This window comes from Scyliorhinus torazame, chromosome 5, assembly GCF_047496885.1.
Source record: "Scyliorhinus torazame isolate Kashiwa2021f chromosome 5, sScyTor2.1, whole genome shotgun sequence".
Lineage (NCBI taxonomy): Eukaryota > Metazoa > Chordata > Chondrichthyes > Carcharhiniformes > Scyliorhinidae > Scyliorhinus > Scyliorhinus torazame.
Genome location: NC_092711.1, coordinates 94,556,316 through 94,583,310, shown reverse-complemented (window position 1 = coordinate 94,583,310; position 26,995 = coordinate 94,556,316). Strand labels below are relative to the sequence as shown.

At 48.0% G+C, this 26,995-nt stretch overlaps 1 protein-coding gene across 2 annotated transcripts in view; it reads right to left on the bottom strand.

The window, feature by feature from the left end:
* LOC140419002 (uncharacterized) overlaps nucleotides 1-23,868 on the bottom strand; it is a 283,990-nt gene extending 260,122 nt beyond the window's left edge. The window contains exons 1-2 of one of the 2 annotated variants that reach the window (XR_011945463.1): nucleotides 23,757-23,868; nucleotides 18,397-21,582 (exon numbers count right to left, since the gene is read on the bottom strand). The gene's annotated coding sequence lies outside the window, so the exon portion shown is untranslated. Of the gene's footprint in view, nucleotides 1-18,396; nucleotides 21,583-23,756 lie in introns of those variants that run through there. The other variant, XM_072502725.1, reaches the window with a different exon arrangement.
* Nucleotides 23,869-26,995: the final 3,127 nt, after the last annotated feature.

Here is a 26,995-nt window from a genome sequence, read left to right as displayed (position 1 = left end):
TCTCCCCTAAAAGGTACACCACAAACCCAGTGTGGTGGCGACCTTGAAGATCTGGGGGCAGTGGAGACGACACAGGGGAGTGATGGGTGCCTCGGTGTGGTCCCCGATAAGGAATAACCACAGGTTCGTCCCGGGGAGGATAGATGGGGGATTTCAATGTTGGCAGCGAGCAGGAATTAGGAAGCTGAAGGACCTGTTTGTAGACGGGACGTTTGCAAGTCTGGGAGCATTGGAAGAAAAATATAAGTTGCCACCAGGGAATGCTTTCCGATACATGCAAGTGAAGGCATTTACAAGGCAACAGGTGAGGGAATTTCCGCAGCTCCCGACGCAAGGGATCCAGGATAGAGTGATTTCGGGGGCATGGGTTGGAGAAGGTAAAGTGTCCGAAATATACAGAGAGATGAGAGACGAGGGGGAGGCGATGGTAGAGGAGCTGAAGGGAAAATGGGAAGAGGAGCTGGGGGAAGAGATCGAGGAGGGGCTGTGGGCAGATGCCCTAAGCAGGGTAAATTCTTCGTCCTCGTGTGCCAGGCTTAGCCTGATTCAATTTAAGGTTCTACACAGAGCGCATATGACGGGAGCAAGACTGAGCAGGTGTTTCGGGGTGGAGGATCGATGTGGAAGGTGCTCAGGAAGCCCGGCGAACCACACTCACATGTTCTGGTCGTGTCCAACACTGCATGACTTCTGGGAGGGTGTGGCAAGAGTGATTTCAAAGGTGGTGGGGGTCCAGGTCAAACCAGGCTGGGGGTTAGCTATATTTGGGGTTGCAGAAGAACCGGGAGTGCAGGAGGCGAAAGAGGCCGACATCTTGGCCTTTGCGTCCCTCGTAGCCCGGCGAAGGATTCTACTTATGTGGAAGGAAGCGAAGCCCCCGGGCGTGGAGGCCTGGATAAACGACATGGCAGGGTTCATAAGACTGGAACGAATAAAATATGCGTTAAGAGGATCGGCTATGGGGTTCACCAGGCGGTGGCAACCGTTCCTTGACAATCTCGCGGAACGATAATGGAAAAACAGAAAGGACAGCAGCAGCAGGGGGGAGTATTATCCCGTGTTTTTGTTTTTTCTTTTTTCATTTGTTGTTAGTTTAATATATTATTTAAATAACGTTTAATGTATATTCCTTTATTAAGTTGTAAAAACGGAAAATTTCTGTTTGAAAAATTTCAATAAAATATATATTTTTTTCAAAAACAATTTACAAATGGAGTTGGATGAGGACCTGAAATAATTGCTGGTCTACAGGGATAGAAGAGGGTAAGGGGACTGACTGGTTATGTCTGCAGAGACCTGTCACAGAGTCGATGGGATGAATGGCCTCCTCGCTGCCCGAATGACTCCATGATCTAAATGGATCTTGAGCTGCTCCAGTCTCTCCACCTAACTGAACAGCCTCTGACCTGAAGACCTTTCCGTAAATCTCCTCTGCACCCTCTCTAAGATTTTCATCTCATTCACAAAGTGCGGAGACCATATGTGGGATAGAATTGAAAGGCAGTGAGGAAATGGTCACCTTTTTAGAACCAGCCTTAGACTACACTGGGAGCACTGTCAACATTAATGACCTCTATTTAGAAAAAGGAAACAGAGGCACTGGAGAAACAAAGAACAAAGAACAAAGAAATGTACAGCACAGGAACAGGCCCTTCGGCCCTCCAAGCCCGTGCCGACCATGCTGCCCGACTAAACTACAATCTTCTACACTTCCTGGGTCCGTATCCTTCTATTCCCATCCTATTCATATATTTGTCAAGATGCCCCTTAAATGTCCCTATCGTCCCTGCTTCCAGTACCTCCTCCGGTAGCGAGTTCCAGGCACCCACTACCCTCTGCGTAAAAAGCTTGCCTCGTACATCTACTCTAAACCTTGCCCCTCTCACCTTAAACCTATGCCCCCTAGTAATTGACCCCTCTACCCTGGGGAAAAGCCTCTGACTATCCACTCTGTCTATGCCCCTCATAATTTTGTATACCTCTATTAGGTCTCCCCTCAACCTCCTTCGTTCCAGTGAGAACAAACCGAGTTTATTCAACCGCTCCTCATAGCTAATGCCCTCCATACCAGACAACATTCTGGTAAATCTCTTCTGCACCCTCTCTAAAGCCTCCACATCCTTCTGGTAGTGTGGCGACCAGAATTGAACACTATACTCCAAGTGTGGCCTAACTAAGGTTCTATACAGCTGCAACATGACTTGCCAATTCTTATACTCAATGCCCCGGCCAATGAAGGCAAGCATGCCGTATGCCTTCTTGACTACCTTCTCCACCTGTGTTGCCCCTTTCAATGACCTGTGGACCTGTACTCCTAGATCTCTTTGACTTTCAATACTCTTGAGGGTTCTACCATTCACTGTATATTCCCTACCTGCATTAGACCTTCCAAAATGCATTACCTCACATTTGTCCGGATTAACCTCCATCTGCCATCTCTCCGCCCAAGTCTCCAGACAATCTAAATCCTGCTGTATCCTCCGACAGTCCTCATCGCTATCCGCAATTCCACCAACCTTTGTGTCGTCTGCAAACTTACTAATCAGACCAGTTACATTTTCCTCCAAATCATTTATATATACTACAAAGAGCAAAGGTCCCAGCACTGATCCCTGTGGAACACCACTGGTCACAGTCCTCCAATTAGAAAAGCATCCCTTCATTGCTACTCTCTGCCTTCTATGGCCTAGCCAGTTCTGTATCCACCTTGCCAGCTCACCCCTGATCCCGTGTGACTTCACCTTTTGTACTAGTCTACCATGAGGGACCTTGTCAAAGGCCTTACTGAAGTCCATATAGACAACATCTACTGCCCTACCTGCATCAATCATCTTAGTGACCTCCTCGAAAAACTCTATCAAGTTAGTGAGACACGACCTCCCCTTCACAAAACCGTGCTGCCTCTCATTAATACGTCCATTTGCTTCCAAATGGGAGTAGATCCTGTCTCGAAGAATTCTCTCCAGTAATTTCCCTACCACTGAAGTAAGGCTCACCGGCCTGTAGATCCCGGGATTATCCTTGCTACCCTCCTTAAACAGAGGAACAACATTGGCTATTCTCCAGTCCTCCGGGACATCCCCTGAAGACAGCGAGGATCCAAAGATTTCTGTCAAGGCCTCAGCAATTTCCTCTCCAGCCTCCTTCAGTATTCTGGGGTAGATCCCATCAGACCCTGGGGACTTATCTACCTTAATATTTTTTAAGACACCCAACACCTCGTCTTTTTGGATCACAATGTGACCCAGGCAATCTACACCCTCTTCTCCAGACTCAACATCTACCAATTCCTTCTCTTTGGTGAATACTGATGCAAAGTATTCATTTAGTACCTCGCCCATTTCCTCTGGCTCCACACATAGATTCCCTTGCCTATCCTTCAGTGGGCCAACCCTTTCCCTGGCTACCCTCTTGCTTTTTATGTACGTGTAAAAAGCCTTGGGATTTTCCTTAACCCTATTTGCCAATGACTTTTCGTGACCCCTTCTAGCCCTCCTGACTCCTTGCTTAAGTTCCTTCCTACTTTCCTTATATTCCACGCAGGCTTTGTCTGTTCCCAGCCTTTTAGCCCTGACAAATGCCTCCTTTTTCTTTTTGACGAGGCCTACAATATCACTCGTCATCCAAGGTTCCCGAAAATTGCCGCATTTATCTTTCTTCCTCACAGGAACATGTCGGTCCTGTATTGCTTTCAACTGCCACTTGAAAGCCTCCCACATGTCAGATGTTGATTTGCCCTCAAACATCCGCCCCCAATCTATGTTCTTCAGTTCCCGCCTAATATTGTTATAATTAGCCTTCCCCCAATTTAGCACATTCACCCTCGGACCACTCTTATCCTTGTCCACCAGTACTTTAAAACTTACTGAATTGTGGTCACTGTTACCGAAATGCTCCCCTACTGAAACATCTACCACCTGGCCGGGCTCATTCCCCAATACCAGGTCCAGTACCGCCCCTTCCCTAGTTGGACTGTCTACATATTGTTTTAAGAAGCCCTCCTGGATGCTCCTTACAAACTCCGCCCCGTCTAAGCCCCTGGCACTAAGTGAGTCCCAGTCAATATTGGGGAAGTTGAAGTCTCCCATCACCACAACCCTGTTGTTTTTACTATTTTCCAAAATCTGTCTACCTATCTGCTCCTCTATCTCCCGCTGGCTGTTGGGAGGCCTGTAGTATACCCCCAACATTGTGACTGTACCCTTCTTATTCCTGATCTCTACCCATATAGCCTCACTTCCCTCTGAGGTGTCCTCTCGCAGTACAGCTGTGATATTCTCCCGAACAAGTAGCGCAACTCCGCCTCCCCTTTTACATCCCCCTCTATCCCGCCTGAAACATCTAAATCCTGGAATGTTTAGCTGCCAATCCTGCCCTTCCCTCAACCAGGTCTCTGTAATGGCAACAACATCATAGTTCCAAGTACTAATCCAAGCTCTAAGTTCATCTGCCTTACCCGTAATGCTCCTTGCATTAAAACATATGCACTTCAGGCCACCAGACCCGCTGTGTTCAGCAACTTCTCCCTGTCTGCTCTGCCTCAGAGCCACACTGTCCCTATTCCCTAGTTCTCCCTCAATGCTCTCACCTTCTGACCTATTGCTCCCGTGCCCACCCCCCTGCCATACTAGTTTAAACCCGCCCATGTGACACTAGCAAACCTCGCGGCCAGGATATTTATGCCTCTCCGGTTTAGATGCAACCCGTCCTTCTTATACAGGTCACACCTGCCCCGGAAGAGCTCCCAGTGGTCCAGATAATGGAAACCCTCCCTCCTACACCAGCTGTTTAGCCACATGTTTAGCTGCTCTATTTTCCTATTTCTAGCCTCACTGGCACGTGGCACAGGGAGTAATCCTGAGATTACAACCCTCGAGGTCCTGTCTTTTGACTTTCTGCCTAGCTCCCTGAACTCCTGCTGCAGGACCTCATGCCCCTTCCTGCCTATGTCGTTAGTACCAATATGTACAACGACCTCTGCCTGTTTGCCCTCCCCCTTCAGGATGCCCTCTACCCGTTCGGAGACATCCTGGACCCTGGCACCAGGGAGGCAACATACCATCCTGGAGTCTCTTTCACGTCCACAGAAGCGCCTATCTGTGCCCCTGACTATCGAGTCCCCTATTACTATTACTCTTCTGCGCTTTGACCCTCCCTTCTGAACATCAGAGCCAGCCGTGAGAGAGCAACAAAGATTCACAAGAACAATACCAGAACTGACAGCATTTAACCCTCACAGAATCCTTACAGTGCAGAAAGAGGCCATTCGGCCCATTGAGTCTGCACCGACCCTTCGAATGAGCATTCTGCCCATTTACAAGTGACTATCCCTACCTATCCCCGTAATGCCATAACCTAACCTACACAACCCTGGACATTAAGGGGCAATTTAGCATAGCAATCCACCTAACCTTCCCATCTTTGGACTGTAGGAAGAAACCGGAGCACCCGGAGGAATCCCAAGCAGACATGGGGAGAACGTGCACACTCCACACAGACAGTGACCCAAGCTGGGAATTCGAATCCAGATCCCTGACGCTGTGAGGCAGCAGTGCTAACCACTGTGCTACCATGCTGCCCTATGGCTCGGATTGCTTTTCTCTAGAAGGGAGAAGACTGAAGGGTGACCTGATGGAAGTCTTTAAGGTTATGAAAGGGTTCAACATACTAATAGGGATTTCAGTAGAAACCTCTTTATGTAGGAAATGTATTTACTTTAGATCTACCTGTATTGGCAGGAGAAACACTATTTACTATCCAGGATAAAATACATCTACTTCATCAGCTTCTGTAAATCGTTTCCATGGAAATGTATTCTCCCAGGCTCAAAGAGCATCAGCCCACTGAAAGCAGAGTTGTGAGACCGGCCAGTCCAGCAAAAAGAAACCCTCCGTTTCCGGGTGCGGCGATGACCAGCTGAGTCGCACGCTTCGGCAGCTCCCTGTGAAACGGACTTTCGGGCTCTTGATAGGAGCCCCAACGGCAATTTTGACGGCTAAAAACACTGTGCGGTAAACCAGAAGGGAATCCCCCCTGGATATGGATGGAAAAAGGAGGAGAAAGTGGCCAGATTGCAGTGGATCCTTTAGAACAGCGGCAAGGAAGGCAAGCAAAAACCAAGATGGCGTCGGAAGGTGGCAGTTTAACATGGGGCCCTGAACAACAAGAGCTCTTGAAATGCTGTGTGGAAGAGGTCAAAAAGGAAATGAAGAAAGAGCTGTTGGCCCCGATACTACAGGCGATCGAAGGGCTAAAGGAGGAACAAAAGACCCAGGAGCGGGAGCTTCGGGTCGTGAAGGCAAAGGCAGCCGAGAATGAGGACGACATACAGGGCCTGGTGGTGAAGACGGAGATGCAGGAGGCACATCAGAAACGATGTGTGGAAAGGTTGGAGGCACTGGAGAACAACGCAAGGAGGAACAACCTGAGGATTCTTGGTCTTCCTGAAGGTGTGGAGGGAGCGGACGTCGGGGCATATGTGAGCACGATGCTGCACTCGTGAATGGGAGCGGAGGCCCCGGCGGGTCCGTTGGAGGTGGAGGGAGCATACCGAGTGATGGCGCGAGGACCGAGAGCAGGAGAAATTCCCAGAGCCATAGTGGTGAGATTCCTCCGTTTTAAGGATAGAGAAATGGTCCTTAGATGGGTGAAGAAAACTCGGAGCAGTAAATGGGAGAACGCGGTGATCCGCGTTTATCAAGACTGGAGTGCGGAGGTGGCGAGAAGGAGGGCGAGCTTTAATCGGGCCAAGGCGGTGCTTCATAAAAAGAAGATAAAATTTGGAATGCTGCAACCGGCAAGACTGTGGGTCACATATCGAGGGAGGCACCACTACTTTGAGACGGCGGATGAAGCGTGGACTTTTATTGTGGAAGATAAACTGGAATGAGCGGGTTATTAAAAAGAACGTTCGAACAAAGTGGTGGGGCGAATGTGGGGGGGCAAAGAGGGGTTTTATGTACTAATCCTGCGATGTGGTAACTTTTCTCTCTCCCACAGGTGGTGATGGGGGGAGGAGGGGAGGTGGAGGAGATGGGGCATTGGCCATTGGGGGCGGGGCCAAGGGAGAAGCGCGGGCTTGGTTCCCGCGCTATGATAATCATGGCGGGAATAGAGAAGCAGGAAGGAGGGGGCGTCGCACGGTGCGAGCCGAGGTCACGGGGGGAAGCCGAGGTCAGCCAGAGTTTGCTGACTTCTGGGAGCAACATGGGGGGAGGAATTACACTAGCGGGGGGGGGGGGTGGGAGGGGGGAATTACTGGGTTGCTGCTGCTGGGGTGAGGGGGGAGCTGGTATGGGAGAGGATGGGCGGGGGGGGCACCGCCTGGGGGAGATACAGCTGCGTGGGAACCGGGTGAGGAGCTGGAAAAAGGTGATGGCTAATCGACAAGGGGGGGGTAAGAAGCCCCCCAACTCAGCTGATCACGTGGAACGTGAGAGGGCTGAACGGGCCGATAAAGAGGGCACGGGTACTCGCACACCTTAAGAAACTTAAGGCAGATGTGGTTATGTTACAGGAAACGCACCTGAAACTGATAGACCAGGTTCGGCTACGCAAAGGATGGGTGGGGCAGGTGTTCCATTCGGGGCTAGATGCGAAAAACAGGGGGGTGGCTATATTAGTGGGGAAGCGGGTAATGTTCGAGGCAAAGACTATAGTGGCGGATAACGGGGGCAGATACGTGATGGTGAGTGGCAAACTACAGGGGGAGACGGTGGTTTTGGTAAACGTATATGCCCCGAACTGGGATGATGCCAATTTTATGAGGCGGATGCTAGGACGCATTCCGGACCTAGAGATGGGAAAGCTGATAATGGGGGGAGATTTTAATACGGTGTTGGAACCAGGGCTGGATAGGTCGAAGTCCAGGACTGGAAGGAGGCCGGCAGCAGCCAAGGTACTTAAAGATTTTATGGAGCAGATGGGAGGTGTAGACCCGTGGAGATTTAGCAGACCTAGGAGTAAGGAGTTCTCGTTTTTCTCCTATGTCCATAAAGTCTACTCGCGAATAGACTTTTTTGTGCTGGGTAGGGCATTGATCCCGAAGGTGAGGGGAACGGAGTATACGGCTATAGCCATTTCGGATCACGCTCCACACTGGGTGGACTTGGAGATAGGGGAGGAAACAGGAGGGCGCCCACCCTGGAGAATGGACATGGGACTAATGGCAGATGAGGGGGTGTGTCTAAGGGTGAGGGGGTGCATTGAAAAGTACTTGGAACTCAATGATAATGGGGAGGTCCAGGTGGGAGTGGTCTGGGAGGCGTTGAAGGCGGTGGTTAGAGGGGAGCTGATATCAATAAGGGCACATAAAGGGAAGCAGGAGAGTAAGGAACGGGAGCGGTTGCTGCAAGAACTTTTGAGGGTGGACAGACAATATGCGGAAGCACCGGAGGAGGGACTGTACAGGGAAAGGCAAAGGCTACATGTAGAATTTGACTTGCTGACTACAGGCACTGCAGAGGCACAATGGAGGAAGGCACAGGGTGTACAGTACGAATATGGGGAGAAGGCGAGCAGGTTGCTGGCACACCAATTGAGGAAAAGGATAGCAGCGAGGGAAATAGGGGGAGTGAGGGATGAGGAAGGCGAGATGGAGCGGGGAGCGGAGAGAGTGAATGGAGTGTTCAAGACATTTTATAAAAAATTAAATGAAGCTCAACCCCCGGATGGGAGGGAGAGAATGATGGGCTTCTTGGATCGGCTAGAATTTCCCAAGGTGGAAGAGCAGGAAAGGGTGGGACTGGGAGCACAGATCGAGGTAGAAGAAGTGGTGAAAGGAATTAGGAGCATGCAGGCGGGAAAGGCCCCGGGACCGAATGGATTCCCAGTCGAATTCTACAGAAAATATGTGGACTTGCTCGCCCCGGTATTGACGAGGACCTTTAATGAGGCAAAGGAAAGGGGACAACTGCCCCCGACTATGTCTGAAGCAACGATATCGCTTCTCTTAAAGAAGGAAAAGGACCCGCTATAATGCGGGTCCTATAGACCTATTTCCCTCCTAAATGTAGATGCCAAGGTCCTGGCCAAGGTAATGGCAATGAGAATAGAGGAATGTGTCCCGGGGGTGGTCCACGAGGACCAAACTGGGTTTGTGAAGGGGAGACAGCTGAACACGAATATACGGAGGTTGTTAGGGGTAATGATGATGGCCCCACCAGAGGGAGAAACGGAGATAGTAGTGGCGATGGATGCCGAGAAAGCATTTGAAAGAGTGAAGTGGGATTATTTGTGGGAGGTGTTGAGGAGATTTGGTTTTGGAGAGGGGTATGTTAGATGGGTGCAGCTGTTGTATAGGGCCCCAGTGGCGAGCGTGGTCACGAATGGACGGGGATCTGCATATTTTCGGCTCCATAGAGGGACAAGGCAGGGATGCCCTCTGTCCCCATTATTGTTTGCACTGGCGATTGAGCCCCTGGCGATAGCGTTGAGGGGTTCCAAGAAGTGGAGGGGAGTACTTAAGGGAGGAGAAGAGCACCGGGTATCTTTGTATGCGGACGATTTGCTACTATACGTGGCGGACCCGGCGGAGGGGATGCCAGAAATAATGCGGATACTTGGGGAGTTTGGGGATTTTTCAGGGTATAAATTGAACATGGGGAAAAGTGAGTTGTTTGTGGTGCATCCAGGGGAGCAGAGTAGAGAAATAGAGGACCTACCATTGAGGAAGGTAACAAGGGACTTTCGTTACCTGGGGATCCAGATAGCTAAGAATTGGGGCACATTGCATAGGTTAAATTTAACGCGGTTGGTGGAACAGATGGAGGAGGATTTCAAGAGATGGGATATGGTATCCCTGTCAATGGCAGGGAGGGTGCAGGCGGTTAAGATGGTGGTCCTCCCGAGATTCCTCTTTGTGTTTCAGTGCCTCCCGGTGGTGATCACAAAGGCATTTTTTAAAAGGATTGAAAAGAGCATCATGGGTTTTGTGTGGGCCGGGAAGACCCCGAGAGTGAGGAAGGGATTCTTACAGCGTAGCAGGGATAGGGGGGGGCTGGCACTACCGAGCCTAAGTGAGTATTATTGGGCCGCTAATATTTCAATGGTGAGTAAGTGGATGGGAGAGGAGGAGGGAGCGGCGTGGAAGAGATTAGAGAGGGCGTCCTGTAGGGGGACTAGCCTACAGGCTGTGGTGACAGCCCCATTGCCGTTCTCACCGAGGAACTACACCACAAGCCCGGTGGTGGTGGCTACACTGAAGATTTGGGGACAGTGGAGACGGCATAGGGGAAAGACTGGAGCCTTGGGGGGGTCCCCGATAAGAAACAACCATAGGTTTGCCCCGGGGGGAATGGATGGGGGATATGGAATGTGGCAAAGAGCAGGAATAACGCAACTGAAAGATCTGTTTGTGGATGGGAAGTTCGCGAGTCTGGGAGCGCTGACCGAGAAATATGGGTTGCCCCAAGGGAATGCATTCAGGTATATGCAACTGAGGGCTTTTGCGAGGCAACAGGTGAGGGAATTCCCGCAGCTCCCGACACAAGAGGTGCAGGACAGAGTGATCTCAAAGACATGGGTGGGGGATGGTAAGGTGTCAGATATATATAGGGAAATGAGGGACGAAGGGGAGACTATGGTAGATGAACTAAAAGGGAAATGGGAAGAAGAGCTGGGGGAGGAGATCGAGGAGGGGCTGTGGGCAGATGCCCTAAGCAGGGTAAACTCGTCGTCCTCGTGTGCCAGGCTAAGCCTGATTCAGTTTAAGGTATTACACAGGGCACATATGACTGGAGCACGGCTCAGTAAATTTTTGGGGGTGGAGGATAGGTGTGCGAGGTGCTCGAGAAGCCCAGCGAATCATACCCATATGTTTTGGTCATGCCCGGCACTACAGGGGTTTTGGATGGGGGTGGCAAAGGTGCTTTCAAAAGTAGTAGGAGTCCGGGTCGAACCAAGCTGGGGGTTGGCTATATTTGGGGTTGCACAAGAGCCGGGAGTGCAGGAGGCGAGAGAGGCCGATGTTTTGGCCTTTGCGTCCCTAGTAGCCCGGCGCAGGATATTGCTAATGTGGAAAGAAGCCAAGCCCCTGGGGGTGGAGACCTGGATAAATGACATGGCGGGGTTTATAAAGCTAGAGCGGATTAAGTTCGTCCTAAGGGGGTCGGCTCAAGGGTTCACCAGGCGGTGGCAACCGTTCGTCGAATACCTCGCAGAAAGATAGACGGAATGGGAGAAAGAAGGCAGCAGCAGCAGCCCAGGATCGGGGGTGGGGGGGGGGGGGGGGGGGGGGGGGGGAAGGGGGGGGAGAGGAACCAGAAGGACTCTCAGGGTTGTTAATATATACTGTATAGTATGTATAGGTCGTTGCTACAGATAATTATATATTGGACTGTTAAATTATATTTTTGGAGAGTGTTACTTGTGACAAGGCAGTTGCCAATTAGGGCTAGTTTTCATTTTTGTTATTTATTATTTATTCATTTTTTGTTTATAAAATAGGTCATTGTTATTTGTGTTGTTATAATATTGTGTAAAGGATGCACAATGTACTGTGTTGGTTGACCAAAAATTTTCAATAAAATATTTAATAAAAAAAAAAGAAACCCTCCGACCTCCCACTTCACCCAGGAAGTGTAGAAGATTGTAGTTTAGTCGGGCAGTATGGTCGGCGCGGGCTTGGAGGGCCGAAGGGCCTGTTCCTGTGCTGTACATTTCTTTGTTCTTTGTTCTTTGTTCACTGTCAGAATGAACATGGTTCAGTTCTGGATGTGATTAACAGCAGCAAAAACAGCAGAATTCAATCCCTGTGATCACTTGTGAACACGCTGGTGTCTCAGCAGGTGGGATGACTGAGTGAATCCCTTCCCACATTCAGAGCAGGTGATTGGCCTCTCCCTAGTGTGAACTCGCTGGTGTCTCTGCAGGGCAGATAATTGAGTAAATCCTTTCACACACTCAGAGCAGATGAATGGCCTCTCCCCAGAGTGAACCCACTGGTGTATCTGCAGGGTGGATGAATTACTGAATCCCTTCCCACACTGAGAACAGGTGAATGGTCTTTCCCCAGAGTGAACTCGCTGGTGTAGCTGCAGGTTGGATAGCTGTGTGAATCCTTTCTCACACTTGGAGCAGGTGAATGGTCTCTCTCCAGTGTGAACTCGGTGAGTCAGAAGATGGGATGAATTAGTGACTCCCTTCCCACACTCAGGGCTGGAGAATGGCCGCTCCCCGGTGTGAACTCGCTGGTGCATCAGCAGATGGGATGACTGATTAAATCCCTTCCCACATGTTGAGCAGATGAATGGTCTCTCCCCAGGTGACCCCGTTGGTGCATCAGCAGGTTGGATGAATCACTGAATCCTCGCCCACACTCTGAACAGGTGAATGGCCTCTCCCCGGTGTGAATTCGCTGATGTGACTGCAGGTGGGATAACTGAGTGAATCCCTTCCCACACTCAGAGCAGAGGAACCGCCTCTCCCTCGTGTGATCCCGCTGGTGCATCAGTAAGTTGGATGATTTTCTGAATCCTTTCCCACATTCAGGGCAGGTGAATGGCCTCTCTCCAGTGTGAACTCGCTTGTGTGTCTGCAGGGAGGATAAAGGAGCGTCTTCCTTCCTACACTCCAAACAAGTGAAAGACCTCTCCCCATTGTGACTGTGTCGATGATTTTCCAGTTGATATGGAAAATTGAATCCTTTACCACAGTCCTCACATTTCCACAGTTTCTCCATGATGCGTGTGTCCACGTGACTCATTTGACAGTCAGTTTAAGCCTTGTCCACACAAAGCACCTGAATGTTCTCACCTCACTGAGACTGGCGATGTTTTTTTCAGGCTGTGTAACTGGTTGAAGCTTTTTCCACAGTCAGTGCACTGGAACACTCACTCGGATGTGTATATCTTGCTGCCTTTCCAGTCACACTGATGTTTCCAGTCAGTGCACTGGAACACTCACTCGGGTGTGTATATCTTGCTGCCTTTCCAGTCACACTGATGTTTCAAATCTTTGAAGCATACAGAACAGACAAATATTTAACTTTGTAGATTTAAAAGTCAACATTATTCTGATGAATCAAATCTCAGAGCTCCACATGTTATTTGTTTTGAGATTTGTGACTTGAAATCCTCCTCCTCTCCTGATATTCTGTAAAAGGAGTTTACAAAAGTTAGCACTGTCAGTACGGCTCAGAAATTCAGAACTGACAATTCTAGTCTCTGTAGAAAATTAGTCACTTGCTCCCTCCATTCTTACTCTGTTATGCCAAACATACACCCTCCCAATTCTCCTAAAGGTGCCAATTCACGTTGATTGACAAATCCATGTTCATCGCATCCTATTCAAATGTGTGTAATATACACCACTCATTACTTTGTGAGAGAAGTGGTGAGATGTGCAGTGAGCCGGCATGATCTGGAACTGGCTGTCCACGGGTGTGGTGGTAGTAGGGGCAATCGAAGATTTGAAATTGAAATTGAGTGGGCACTTGAAGGAAATAATCTTGCAGAGGAACGGGGACATAGAAGAGGAGTAGGAGTGATTGGATTGCTCGACAGTGGAGAGTTGACATGGACTCAAGTTGCACTCCTACTCTATGACTGGAAATATATAACATGGCTACAATACTGTGCTACAAGACTAGAAATAATAATGGTTGTATTTTATTATTGAACTGTAAATAACATTTCTGAGAAGGGTTTCTTTAACAGGATTTTCAAATTTGCTGATGACAGCACCGTAGTGGGTCGGATTTCAAACAATGACGAGACAGAGTACAGGAATGCGATAGAGAAGCTGGTGAACTGGTGCGACGACAATAATCTCTCCCTCAATGTCAACAAAACAAAGGAGATTGTCATCGACTTGAGGAAGCATAGTGGAGAACATGCCCCTGTCTACAACAATGGGAACGAAGCAGAAAGGGTCGAGAGCTTCAAGTTTTTAGGTGTCCAGATCACCAACAACCTGTCCTGGTCCCCCCATGCTGACGCTATAGTTAAGAAAGCCCATCAACGACTCTACTTTCTCAGAAGACTAAGGAAATTTTACTCACAGATGTGGCACAAGGGGGGGTGGTCAGTCTGTGAGAGGCTCAAACGCGATGAATACAAATTCCGCATTCTGATTGGCTGGAGGACCAGAGAAAATTCCGGTCCTCCAAGTCATCCCATTGGTCAGCGCCTCAGCACAAAGGTCAAGGTGGGTGGCAACTCTTCTCCTTTGGACAGGCGCTTTTCAGGCCGTTGGATAGAGCGGTTTCCCCGGTGCGGAGGATTCTGGGATATGCGGCAGCCATTATTCAGGTGGAATCTCAGCTTCGAAATCCTGGCTCTGGGGCGCACTGACCCAGCCTGACACAAAGTACACGTGGGTGGTCACTGGATTTGATTTGATTCCCTTCGGAAACGTTTGTTGACTTCAGATGTAAAGGTTTAGACAGCCGGCGGACATATTGAGGATGACAATAGGTGACTGCAACTGAACCCGAAATTAGCACCTTGAGAGGATGAGAATTTGGCAAAAGAAACAGGTGTATAAGAGGATTAACTGGCGCTATTATCAATAGAGAAGATGAGTGTGTGCGGGACAGAGATTTATAGTTTCAGAGCGAGATGGATGTTCAGTGACAAGTAGAATTGTCAGTTCTAAATTTCTATCTTCATTGAATAATAGAATCTCTACAGATCAGAAGGAAGCCATTCAGCCCATCGAGTCTTTACCTTTAAAAAAAATAGAGTATTCAAACAGGCGCCTAGGGGATTTTTACAGTAACTTCATTGCAGTGTTAATGTAAGCCTACATGTGACACTAATAATCATTATTATTATTAAAATTGAATATGGGGGAAAAGCAATGTGTTCCCGATAATTGCCAGGGGCAGGAGAGGAGGCGGGGTGTTGCCGTTCCAAGTGGTGGGGGTGAGTTTGCACTATCTTGGGATATAGGTGGTGTGGAGTTGGGTCCAGCTGGATAAGTTCAAGGCGGACTTCAAGAGGTGGTATGTGTTGCCCTATCTTTGACAGGATGTGTCCAGACAGTGAAAATGATGTTGCTGCCCAAGCTTCTTTCTATTCGAATTTCAGAACCTCAACATCTTTGTTCCCAAGTCCTTTCTGAGAAAGGTGAATGGGATGATGTGTGGGTGGGGAATGCTCTGCGGGTGAGGAAGGTGTTTCTGGAAAGGGATTGATGTGGGCGTGGGGGGGCGGGGGTTGGCTTTGTCAAGCCTGTTGAATGACTACTGGGCAATTACTAGGAAATGGGTGTGGGATGAGTGGTCAGTCTGGGGACTGGATAAGATGCTGTTTGAGGGCACTGTTGTTGGCATCCATGCTGTTCTCGCTGATCCGTACTCCACAAGACCGGTGGGGTTATCAGCGTTGAGGGTTTGGAACCAGTGCAGGCAACACTTCGGACTGAAAGGCATGTCACTGTGGATGCCAATATGTGAAAACCATAGGTTTGCAGCGCTGGACCAGAGGTTCACATGTGGTGGCAGGTTGGGGATAGAGTACTTCAGGGACTTGTTGCTGGGAGAAATGTTTGCAGGCCTGGAGGAGCTTGAGGAGTTGTATCACTTGCCTAAGGGAAACAGTTTTTGATTATAAATCTAGAGTACCTAGTGTGCAGGATGTGGGGGCGATGAACCATGTGCATATGTTTTCGGTGTGCCTGAAATTGAGGGTTTTTTGGATGAAATGTCTGAAATTTTGGGAGCAAGGGTGGCTCGAAGTCCGGAGGTGGCGATATTCGGAGTATCGGAAGATCTGGGAGTTCAGGTGGGGAGAGATGCTTTGGCCTTTGTCTCCCTGATAGCCCAGAGACAAATTTTGTGGAGTTGGCGGGACTAGGAACAGCCAAAGACGAGGGAATGGGTGAGTGACATGGCAGGATTTCTGCACGTGGAAAAAGTTAAGTTTGTCCTACATAGAGTGGAAGGCGGATTCACCCTGAGGAGGAAGCCATGCATCATCTTCTTTAAAGTGAATTAATTGTCGGTGGGGAGGGGGGGGAGGGGGGTGGGTGGGGGGGGGGGGGGGTAGTTAGGGGTGATTTGTTCGGAGGTGTTGGGAAAAAAAGGTTACCTGTTGCCGAGGATTGGCTTTTGTATTTTTGTATACGTGAAAAATGCCTTCGATAAAAATAAATTCTCTGCTCTTCAGGTTAAGAAAAATTGTGCAGCTCCATCCAATCCTGATCTGAAATTTTATGTGAAATCTTGACCACAAATCGTCCCCTTCTGAGACCAACTATGTTAACACGTATAACAAAACTGGAGCATGGTTCAGTCCTGGATATGATTAACAACAAAATCCAAGCACAATAGTTATTTGTGAATTCGCTGGTGTTTCAGCAGAGTGGATGAGGTAACAAATCCCTTCCCACAATCAGAGCAGGTGAACGGCCTCTCCCAGTTGTGAAATCGCCGGTGTGTCAGCAGGTTGTCTGACTGAGTGAATCCTTTCCACACATGCAGCAGGTGAACAGCCCCTCCCCAGTGTGAACATTTCACCCCAAGACGAGATTCCAACTACATATCCACATAACCAAGAGCGCTTAATTCCACCACAGTCACATCGCTTAACTCCACTCCAGTCTCCGCTAATCTGCTGCTGACACCTCATTCATTCCTTCTCACATCTGGATTTAACTCTCCGAACACAATCCCTGCTATCCTCCCAAATTTAACCTCCCCGTAATCTTGAGATTATCCATAACTCCACTGCTCATGTGTTTACTCACACCAAGTGCTGTTTACTCATCACCCGTGCTTGCTGGCCCACAAAGGCTTCCAGTCAATAAACAAGTAAATTCCAACATTCGCAGCCATGATTTCCTTCATCTTGTGATCATCCCGGTCTCTGTAATGTGTGTACCCAGAATGCAATGGTAATGCTGCTGCACTTTGATACTATTGCTCAGACATTAGACTGTGTCAGCTCTTATTTATACTGAATAAAATCTAACCACTGCCACCAATAAGGGCTATCACTGTGAATCATTTCAGAGTTTGGAAAAGTGGGGGTGTTAAGGGTCAATACAAATTAGGAGTTGACCATTCGGCCCCTTGATCCTGCTCCACCATTCAATGAAATCAGGGTTAATCTGATTGTGGTCTCAACTCATTTCCTTCCTCCACCCTTTCACTCCCTTGTCAATCAAGAATCGATCAAATGCAGCCTTAAAGCAGATTCAATGGCCCTGCCTCCACCACTCACTGGGGAAGAAAGATTAACAGACTCACAGCCATCAGGGGAAAAACAATCATCCTGATCGCCATTTTAAATGGGAGACCCCTTATTTGTAAATGGTGTCCCCTCGTTCTAGCCTCTGCCACAAGGGGAAACATCCTCTCAGCATTCTCTCTATCAATTCCACTCAGCGTCTCTAACATCATCTCTCATTCTTCTAAACTGCAATGGATACAGGCCCAACCTGTCAAACCTTTCCTCAGAGGATAATCCCCTCAACCCAGGAATCCGGGGTGTCAACCTTCTCTCTACTGCTTCTAATGCACTTATCTCATTTCTGAAATAAGGAGACCCAAACTGTACACAGTGCTCGAAATATGGTCTCACTAAAGACCTTGTACAACTGCAGCAAAACATCCCTACTTTTATATTCCATTTCCTTTGCAATAAACAATAATATTCCATTGACCTTCCTAATCACTGGCTGTACCTGCAGACTAACTTGGGATCAGGCACCCCCGATCTCTCTGTAACTCAGAGTTCTGCAATCTCTCTCCATTTAAATAATATTGTTTTATTTAATACTTTCTGACAAAGTGGACAATTCATATTTTCCAAAGTTGTGCTCCGTCAGTTTTTTACCCACTCACTTAACCTGTTCGTAGTCCTTTGCAGAGTCCTTAAATCCACTTCACAAATTACTTTCCTACCTGTCTTTGAGGCATCAGAAAATTTAGCCGCCATCATTCAATCCCATCATCCAACACATTCATACAGATTGTAAATGGTTGAGAGCCCAGCACTGATCCTGGTGACATTCCACTTGTCACATCTTACCCACCCAGAAATGACCCATTTATACCTACTGGCTGCTTCCTGTTAGCTAACCAATCCTCTATCCATGCTGATGTGTTGCCCCCAAGCCACAAGCTCTTATTTTGTGTGTAATAACCTTTGATGTGGCACAATGAGAAATACTTCCTGGAAATCCAGATAAAGCACATCTACAGGTTCCCCTTTATTGACATCCCTTGTTACTTCCTCAGAGAACCTTGATAAATTAGTCAGTCACAATTGATTCCCTGAACTCCATTTTCAAACACTGTGTCAAAAGAAAAATCAAATTTCCTCTACCCCTTTGGCTCCTTTGCCAACTACCTTAGAGGGACTCACTTTCTGTTAAAGAGCCTGTCAATCCATCTCACCCACTTACCCGAAAGTGAACAAATTTAATCAGGAAAGGTCCAACCAATTCAAATAATTTCCTGTTAAAAGTTTATTGATGAAACAGAGCGTGGTTAAAAAAAACTAACAGAAAATTACTTGAGGATCAAAGAAAACCAGAGTAACAGGATGTTCACAATGTTCTGGTCCCAAATGGTTCCCTTTAGCTCCTCTGTACTGTGTCCCCATGACTCCCCGCTTTGGACACTGGGGCATTGAACCCTGGGGGGTCACATCACCGTCAGCCTCAGTGACCCTCGCCCCTGAACCCTGATTGGTTGGATGTGCAATTCCCAGCCAGTCCGCCAGCATCTTCCTGTCTCTATTAGCGATGCCCATGGCAGTTCCCAACTGGGACACAGGCCCTGTTATTCTCAGCTAAATTCAGCCCTCAGCTCCGTCGCCTGGCTGTCAGTGACACGAGCAATAGAGACAGAAAGAAAGGTGCCCGAGGCTCAAATAGGAAATCAAAACTCGTCGATAAGGATCTCCATAAAGGTCAGCAACTTCTTATAAAAAAATCAAGTTCCCAGTCCACAAATTAAAGGATCACACGACGGGACTTCAAGTTTTATGACTTTTAATACAACAAACAAACTAGAAGCTACTTTACCTCGGAAACCTACACAGTAAACTATAAAACAGAACTTTGCCCATTTACACAATCTAAAATCACACTCCACGATTATCGTTACTCTGTCCTGGAAGTCAAAACTTAATTGTCTCAGAACCTGTCCGAAGTGATGATTCATTCCCGAGGATTTACTTCAGTTCTTCGACCAAGACACTGAGAAACAAAGGGAGAATAGAATAGAATGTGAACTGGCAAAATACTTAAAAATGGACTGTTAAAGCTTCTGTGACTACGTAAAAAGGAAATGTTTGGCTCAGACAAAAGGCTTGTCCGTTATAGATAGTGTCAAGAGAATGTAGAATGTGAAATAGAGATCTCTACAGCCACCTCGTTCAACACTCTGGGATGTAGATCAGCAGCTTTTGGGGATTTATTCACTTTAAAGCCCATTAATTTCTCCAGTACAACCTTTTCACCAATACTAATCTCTGCCAGTCTCTTGGTTCTCTGGTGTTTTTTGGACAATTTCTGTATCTTCCTCTGTGAAGTCAGACACACATTGTTTAGTTTATCTGTCATTTCCTTACTCCCCATTCTAAACTCTCCTGTCTCTGGCTGGAATGGACACACATTGGTCTTTGCTAATCTTTTCCTTTTCACACTCCTGGAGAAGCTTTTCCAATCGGTTTTTATGTTTCTCATCGGTTTGCTTTCATCAGTTTCTTGATCCTCCTTTGCTGAATTCTAATGGATCTCATGGAATCTTTAACGTTTCTTGTTAGCCAAGGTTACATCACTTTTCCTGTTGGATTTTTGTTCCTTAAAGGAATCTATATTTGTTGTATATATGCAAAATAAAAGTTGCAAAAATCCCAGAGGACCATAGGCTGCTCTCCCCTTTCTCAGTGAGAGAGCTGACTGGTGGTGATTTAACCTGAGGGTCAGCACACCTCAGGCGAGGGGCCTGGTTGCGAAGGCGGGGCCTTCATGAATAAACTCAGCCAGTACGGGAGTTGAATCCTCACTGTTGACCTTGCTCTGCATCACAAACCAGCTGTGCAGCCAACTGAGCTAACCGACCCCCTGATAAATATGTAATAATTCCTTAAATATTAGGCATTCCCTGTACCAATCAGTTTCCCAGACCACCTCTGACAACTTGCCCCTCATACCGTGTTGTTTTCCTCTGTGAGGAACACCCAGATAAATTAAACAAAAGAACCATGTAACCACCAGGGCCCATCTCCATGGTAACGTGGCATGCTTTAGGGGGTTTGAAATGGAAATGGAAACTAAATATCTTCACACTTCCAAATACCCTTTCACTCTATGATCCTTGTACAATTCGAAGCCAGGTATTAGCAACAAAGCTCAAAGAGCATCAGCCCATTGGAGGCAAAGTTGTGAGATCGGCCAGTCCAGCAGAAAGAAACCCTCCGACCAGCCCCACTGACCACCTGTCAGAATGAACAAAATGCAGTCCTGGATGTAGAGCAGAAACAATAACAGCAGAATCCAACCCCTGTAATCGATTGTGAAATTGTTGGTGTCACAGCAGGTGTGGTGAAACATGCAATCCCGTCTCACAGTGAGAGGTGGACGGCCTCTCCCCAGTGTGAACTCGCTGGTGTGTCCGCAGGTTGGATAATTGAGTAAATCCCTTCCCACACCGAGAGCAGGTGAATGGCTTCTCCCCAGTGTGAACTCGCTGGTGTGTCCACAGGTTGGATGAATCACTGAATCCCTTCCCACACTGAGAGCAGGTGAATGGCCTCTCCCCAGTGTGAACTCGCAGGTGTGTCTGTAGTTTGGATACTCGAGTAAATCCTTTCCCACACTGAGAGCAGGTGAATGGCCTCTCCCCAGTGTGAACTCGCTGGTGTGTCCGCAGGTTTGATGAATCACTGAATTCCTTCCCACACTGAGAGCAGGTGAATGGCCTCTCCCCAGTGTGAACTCGCTGGTGTGTCCGCAGGCTGGATGAATCACTGAATCCCTTCCCACATTGGGAGCAGGTGAATGGCCTCTCCCCAGTGTGAACTCGCTGGTGTGTCTGCAGGTTGGATAATTGAGTAAATCCCTTCCCACACTGAGGGCAGGTGAATGGCCTCTCCCCAGTGTGAACTCGCTGGTGTCTCCGCAGGTCAGATAACTGAGTGAATCCTTTCCCACACTGAGAGCAGGTGAACGGCCTCTCTCCAGTGTGACTACGTTGATGAGTTTCCATCTTTGACGGGGCTTTGAATCCCTTCCCACAGTACCCACATTTCCACGGTTTCTCCATGTTTTGGGTCTCTTCGTGTCTCTCTAGGCGGGACAATCAGTTGAAGCCTCGTCCAGAGACACAACACGTGTACGGTCTCTCCGCACTGTGAATGGTGTGATGTTTTTCAGGCTGTGTAACTGGTTGAAGCTTTTTCCACAGTCAGTTCACTGGAACACTCTCACTCGGGTGTGTGTTGTGTGGGTCTCGGTGCTTTTCCAGTCACACTGATGTTTGAAATCTTTAGCTGACAGTTCGGGCAAACATTTCACCTTCTAGATTCAAAGGCTGATGCTATTCAGGTTCCAAGGAATCGAGTGACTCTGTCAGGTCGAGACGTAACGTCTGAGATTTCTGTCTGTAATTCCTCCTCGTCTAATATCCTGTAAAAAACAATTTACAAAATTCTTCAGTGTCAGTACAGGATAGAAACTCATAACAGACAATTCTATTTTCTATGTCACATTTTTTCCTCTCTTATTCCCCCAAAGCTGTAAATCACCATCCCACACACTCTCCCTCCATTCTCACTCTGCTGTATCTAATATTCACCCTCCCTATTCTCCTGAAGATGCTGATTGATAGATCCAAGCTCACAGCTTCCTGTCCAGGAGATCACAACAAATATGAGCTGCAGTATGCCATTCGGCCCATCGAGCCTGAACCATTCAATGGGATCATTGGCTGATCTACCACAACACCGTTTTCCCACATTATCCCTCATTTCACAGTGGTTAGCACTATTGCTTCACAGAACCAGGTTCCCAGGTTCGATACCCAGCTTGGGTCACTGTATGTGCGGAGTCTGCACGTTCTCCCCGTGTGTGCGTGGGTTTCCTCCGGATGCTCCGCTTTCCTCCCACAGTCCAAAGATGTGCAGGTTAGGTGGATTGGCCATGCTAAATTGCCCTTAGTGTCCAAAAAGATTAGGTGGGGTTACTGGGTTACGGGGATCGGGTGGAGGCTTGAGCGTAAGTAGGGTGCTCTTTCCAAGGGCGGTGCAGACTCGACGGGCCAAATGGACTCCTTCTGCACTGTAAATCCTCTGGGGTACAGAATTTCAATGCTTCACCACATCCTCGAGAAAATAAATCCCTCCTCATCTCAGCTTTCTCTTAATTTAGCTGCCAGTTCCCCATAACCCTCGGCACGTTCATCGATCAGAAATCTGTCTGTGCCGGGGTGTCGGGCTTGTGGTGCGGGAGTAGCTGCTTTTCCGCAGATTCTGGTGCCACTCACCTATAATCTGATCTTTAAATTAATATTGTTATCATGTCCCTGGAAGACGTCAGGGTTCAGTTTAGTAGGATTATGCCAAATAAAGTGAAGAAATCTGTTGACAAAACAGCGCAGGTGGATTCAGCGGGAATGGAGCCACCTTTTCAACATGGCGGCCTGACCCTCAGTAGGTCTCTCGACCCCGCGCTCTCCGAGGCTCTCATGGAGGCGGCGAAAATGATGACTGCCGGCATTATCCGTGTTACTGACCAGAGCTGGTGTGTGCTGACTCAATATCTGTGAGCTCATGGGGACCAGCTGCAAAACACCATGAAGAGGCTCGATGATCTGGGCAGCACGGTGGCACAGTGGATATCACTGCTGCCTCACGGCGTCGAGGTCCCAGGTTCTATCCCAGCTCTGGGTCACTGTCCGTGAGGAGTTTGCACATTCTCCCCGTGTTTGCGTGGGTTTCGCACCCACTATCCAAAGATGTGGAGGGGCGATGGATTGGCAACGTTAAATTGCCCCTTAATTGGAAAAAATGAATTGGGTACTCTAAATTTATTTTTAAAAAAGACTCAATGAACCGGAGGCGAGAATCCTGAACGTTCAGCAAGATGCCTCCGTCGAAATTCAATCCTTTGAAAACCAACCGAGTGGCCTTCGGAGGTCATGGATGACTTGGAGAACCGAGGGTCGGATAAAGAACATCTGAGTCGTCGGCCTGTCAGAAAGTGTGGAGGGTAAGGCTCCCGTTAGCTTATTCGAGGACTGGCTGCCATGCTGGGTGCCACGGTAGCACAGTTGCTTCACAGCATCAGGGCTGGTTCAGTTCCGGTTCAATTCCTGGTTTGGGTCACTGTCTGTGCAGTCTGCACATTCTCCCTCTGACGATGTGGGTTTCCTCCCACAAGTCCCAAAAGACGTGTTTGTGGGAGGAATTGGACATTCTGAATTGTACCCGAGCAGGCACCGGAATGTGGCGGCTAGTTTATTTTCACAATAAGTTCATTGCAGTGTTAATGTAAGCCTACTTGTGACAATAATAAAGATTATGAATGGGCCAAAGGTCCTCTTTCTGTGCTGTAAAACTCTCTGACTCTAAAGATAGAGGTGGGAGAGGGAGGGAATGACTTTATAGAGAAACTGCCAAAGCCACAACATTCACCAGCTCTGAGGACACACCTTAGCTCCCTTTCCAATCTGAAAGCAGCCTGAGCTGGATTTACATTCCCCTTAATTGATCATTGCTGGGTGATAATCCTGTACTTCCTCACCTCACACCACTGTGACAGCACCTTCACTACACAGACTGCAGCAACTGCCCAAACATCACCTTCCCAGTTATTCCTGAAGGCACCGCCTTCCCAACCTGGCCCCTTGCCTGAGGTGCGGTGATCCTCAGGTCACATCACCGCCGGTCAGCTCTGTCCCAGGAGAAGGCCCTGGTTCACAGCCGCCATCTTGGTTCACCGAGGCAGCAGAGCGCATGCGCTGGCCTCGGTGATGCAGAAGCTGTGGACGGGACCTGAAAGTTTCTGTTCCCAGCCGGGTCCTAGTGCCCGCCCGTAAGTTACCGTGCAACAGGTTTTTAAAATGTTTCACTCAATCTCAGGCTGCAGCTGATGTTTGTGGCCTGGAGGTGTCTCTGGATTACGTAGACATTCAGTGTGAGAGGCTGCAGCCTCTGTATAGCTACCTGAAAGGGGTTATATAGCGTTTGATTACATTTCGTGGTCCTTTCCATTCCATTATCAGGATGTTTGTGTGATATTTCCTTACCCTCAGTGTGATTTTTCTTTATTTAAAATACATTTCAGCAGCAGGCTTACTGGTAATTTTTAAAGGAATAAAGGTTATTTATTATCACACTATTTCCCTGGATGTTTGAACATCTCAGTCTCTCGTCTCTTTCACACTCACTGACACATACACAGAAATTAAGTACAGATCAAGGTGAAGTTGTAATGATGAAAATGGAATGTAGACTGCAATCTTTATATCGCTGCAGGCCTGTTGTCTTCTTGTTGAGCTGTTCCTTTAGTTGGAGTGAAGCGTTTTTAGAAACAAATAATTCTCATGAGGCTCTGAAGCTTATTGTAGATGAATAGCCAGGAGGTTGGTTCTCAGGTGGACTTGGAAGCTGGAATAAGTACAGTTCTGTGGCTGCACTGGAAAACATTCAGCTCTGCTGGTCCAGCTGGTTCCTGGTGCTTCAGATGCTTCTCACACACACATTTGATTTGTTCAGGGTTTATTATACTGCATCCCTGACAATTAACTAGAGGGTTACAAGTCTGAGACCCAGAACACCGCGATACAATAGCAGATAACGATGATCACTCACTCACTCTGTTCCAATTCAAGCTCATTCTCCGGTGTTCAATACGGCACTTGGAGACCAACAGTCGAGAGATTTTATATTCCTCAAATGCTGGTTCATCCTGACACAACGAGACATTTAAACTTCACAGGTGGCTGCAAAGTTTCCTTATTCAGGTCCGTGTTTAACTAAATATTGGTCACAGAATCGGATATTGCCCACAGTTTAATGTTCATAATAACCTGTTAAGTTGCAGCCATCATGACAGAGTTTGTGGATCTTACAGTCTATAGTATCCTTCTGCCGAACGTGACATCTTGAATCTACTCTTGGGTCTGGTTAAAACAGTTCATTGTAGCTGGGTGGGATGGGCGGTATTGTAGCAAAGAACAAAGAACAAAGAACAAAGAAATGTACAGCACAGGAACAGGCCCTTCGGCCCTCCAAGCCCGTGCCGACCATACTGCCCGACTAAACTACAATCTTCTACACTTCCTGGGTCCATATCCTTCTATTCCCATCCTATTCATATATTTGTCAAGATGCCCCTTAAATGTCCCTATCGTCCCTGCCTCCACTACCTCCTCCGGTAGTGAGTTCCAGGCACCCACTACCCTCTGCGTAAAAAACTTGCCTCGTACATCTACTCTAAACTTTGCCCCTCTCACCTTAAACCTATGCCCCCTAGTAATTGACCCCTCTACCCTGGGGAAAAGCCTCTGACTATCCACTCTGTCTATGCCCCTCATAATTTTGTATACCTCTATCAGGTCGCCCCTCAACCTCCTTCGTTCCAGTGAGAACAAACCGAGTTTATTCAATCGCTCCTCATAGCTTATGCCCTCCATACCAGGCAACATTCTGGTAAATCTCTTCTGCACCCTCTCTAAAGCCTCCACATCCTTCTGGTAGTGTGGCGACCAGAATTGAACACTATACTCCAAGTGTGGCCTAACTAAGGTTCTATACAGCTGCAACATGACTTGCCAATTCTTATACTCAATGCCCCGGCCAATGAAGGCAAGCATGCCGTATGCCTTCTTGACTACCTTCTCCACCTGTGTAGCCCCTTTCAGTGATCTGTGGACCTGTACTCCTAGATCTCTTTGACTTTCAATACTCTTGAGGGTTCTACCATTCACTGTATATTCCCTACCTGCATTAGCCCTTCCAAAATGCATTACCTCACATTTGTCCAGGTTAAACTCCATCTGCCATCTCTCCGTCCAAGTCTCCAGACAATCTAAATCCTGCTGTATCCTCAGACAGTCCTCATCGCTATCCGCAATTCCACCAACCTTTGTGTCGTCTGCAAACTTACTAATCAGACCAGTTACATTTTCCTCCAAATCATTTATATATACTACAAAGAGCAAAGGTCCCAGCACTGATCCCTGTGGAACACCACTGGTCACAGCCCTCCAATTAGAAAAGCATCCCTCCATTGCTACCCTCTGCCTTCTATGGCCTAGCCAGTTCTGTATCCACCTTGCCAGTTCACCCCTGATCCCGTGTGACTTCACCTTTTGTACTAGTCTACCATGAGGGACCTTGTCAAAGGCCTTACTGAAGTCCATATAGACAACATCTACTGCCCTACCTGCATCAATCATCTTAGTGACCTCCTCGAAAAACTCTATCAAGTTAGTGAGACACGACCTCCCCTTCACAAAACCGTGCTGCCTCTCACTAATACGTCCTTTTGCTTCCAAATGGGAGTAGATCCTGTCTCGAAGAATTCTCTCCAGTAATTTCCCTACCACTGAAGTAAGGCTCACCGGCCTGTAGTTCCCGGGATTATCCCTGCCACCCTTCTTAAACAGAGGAACAACATTGGCTATTCTCCAGTCCTCCGGGACATCCCCTGAAGACAGCGAGGATCCAAAGATTTCTGTCAAGGCCTCAGCAATTTCCTCTCCAGCCTCCTTCAGTATTCTGGGGTAGATCCCATCCGGCCCTGGGGACTTATCTACCTTAATATTTTTTAAGACACCCAACACCTCGTCTTTTTGGATCACAATGTGACCCAGGCTATCTACACCCCCTTCTCCAGACTCAACATCTACCAATTCCTTCTCTTTGGTGAATACTGATGCAAAGTATTCATTTAGTACCTCGCCCATTTCCTCTGGCTCCACACATAGATTCCCTTGCCTATCCTTCAGTGGGCCAACCCTTTCCCTGGCTACCCTCTTGCTTTTTATGTAAGTGTAAAAAGCCTTGGGATTTTCCTTAACCCTATTTGCCAATGA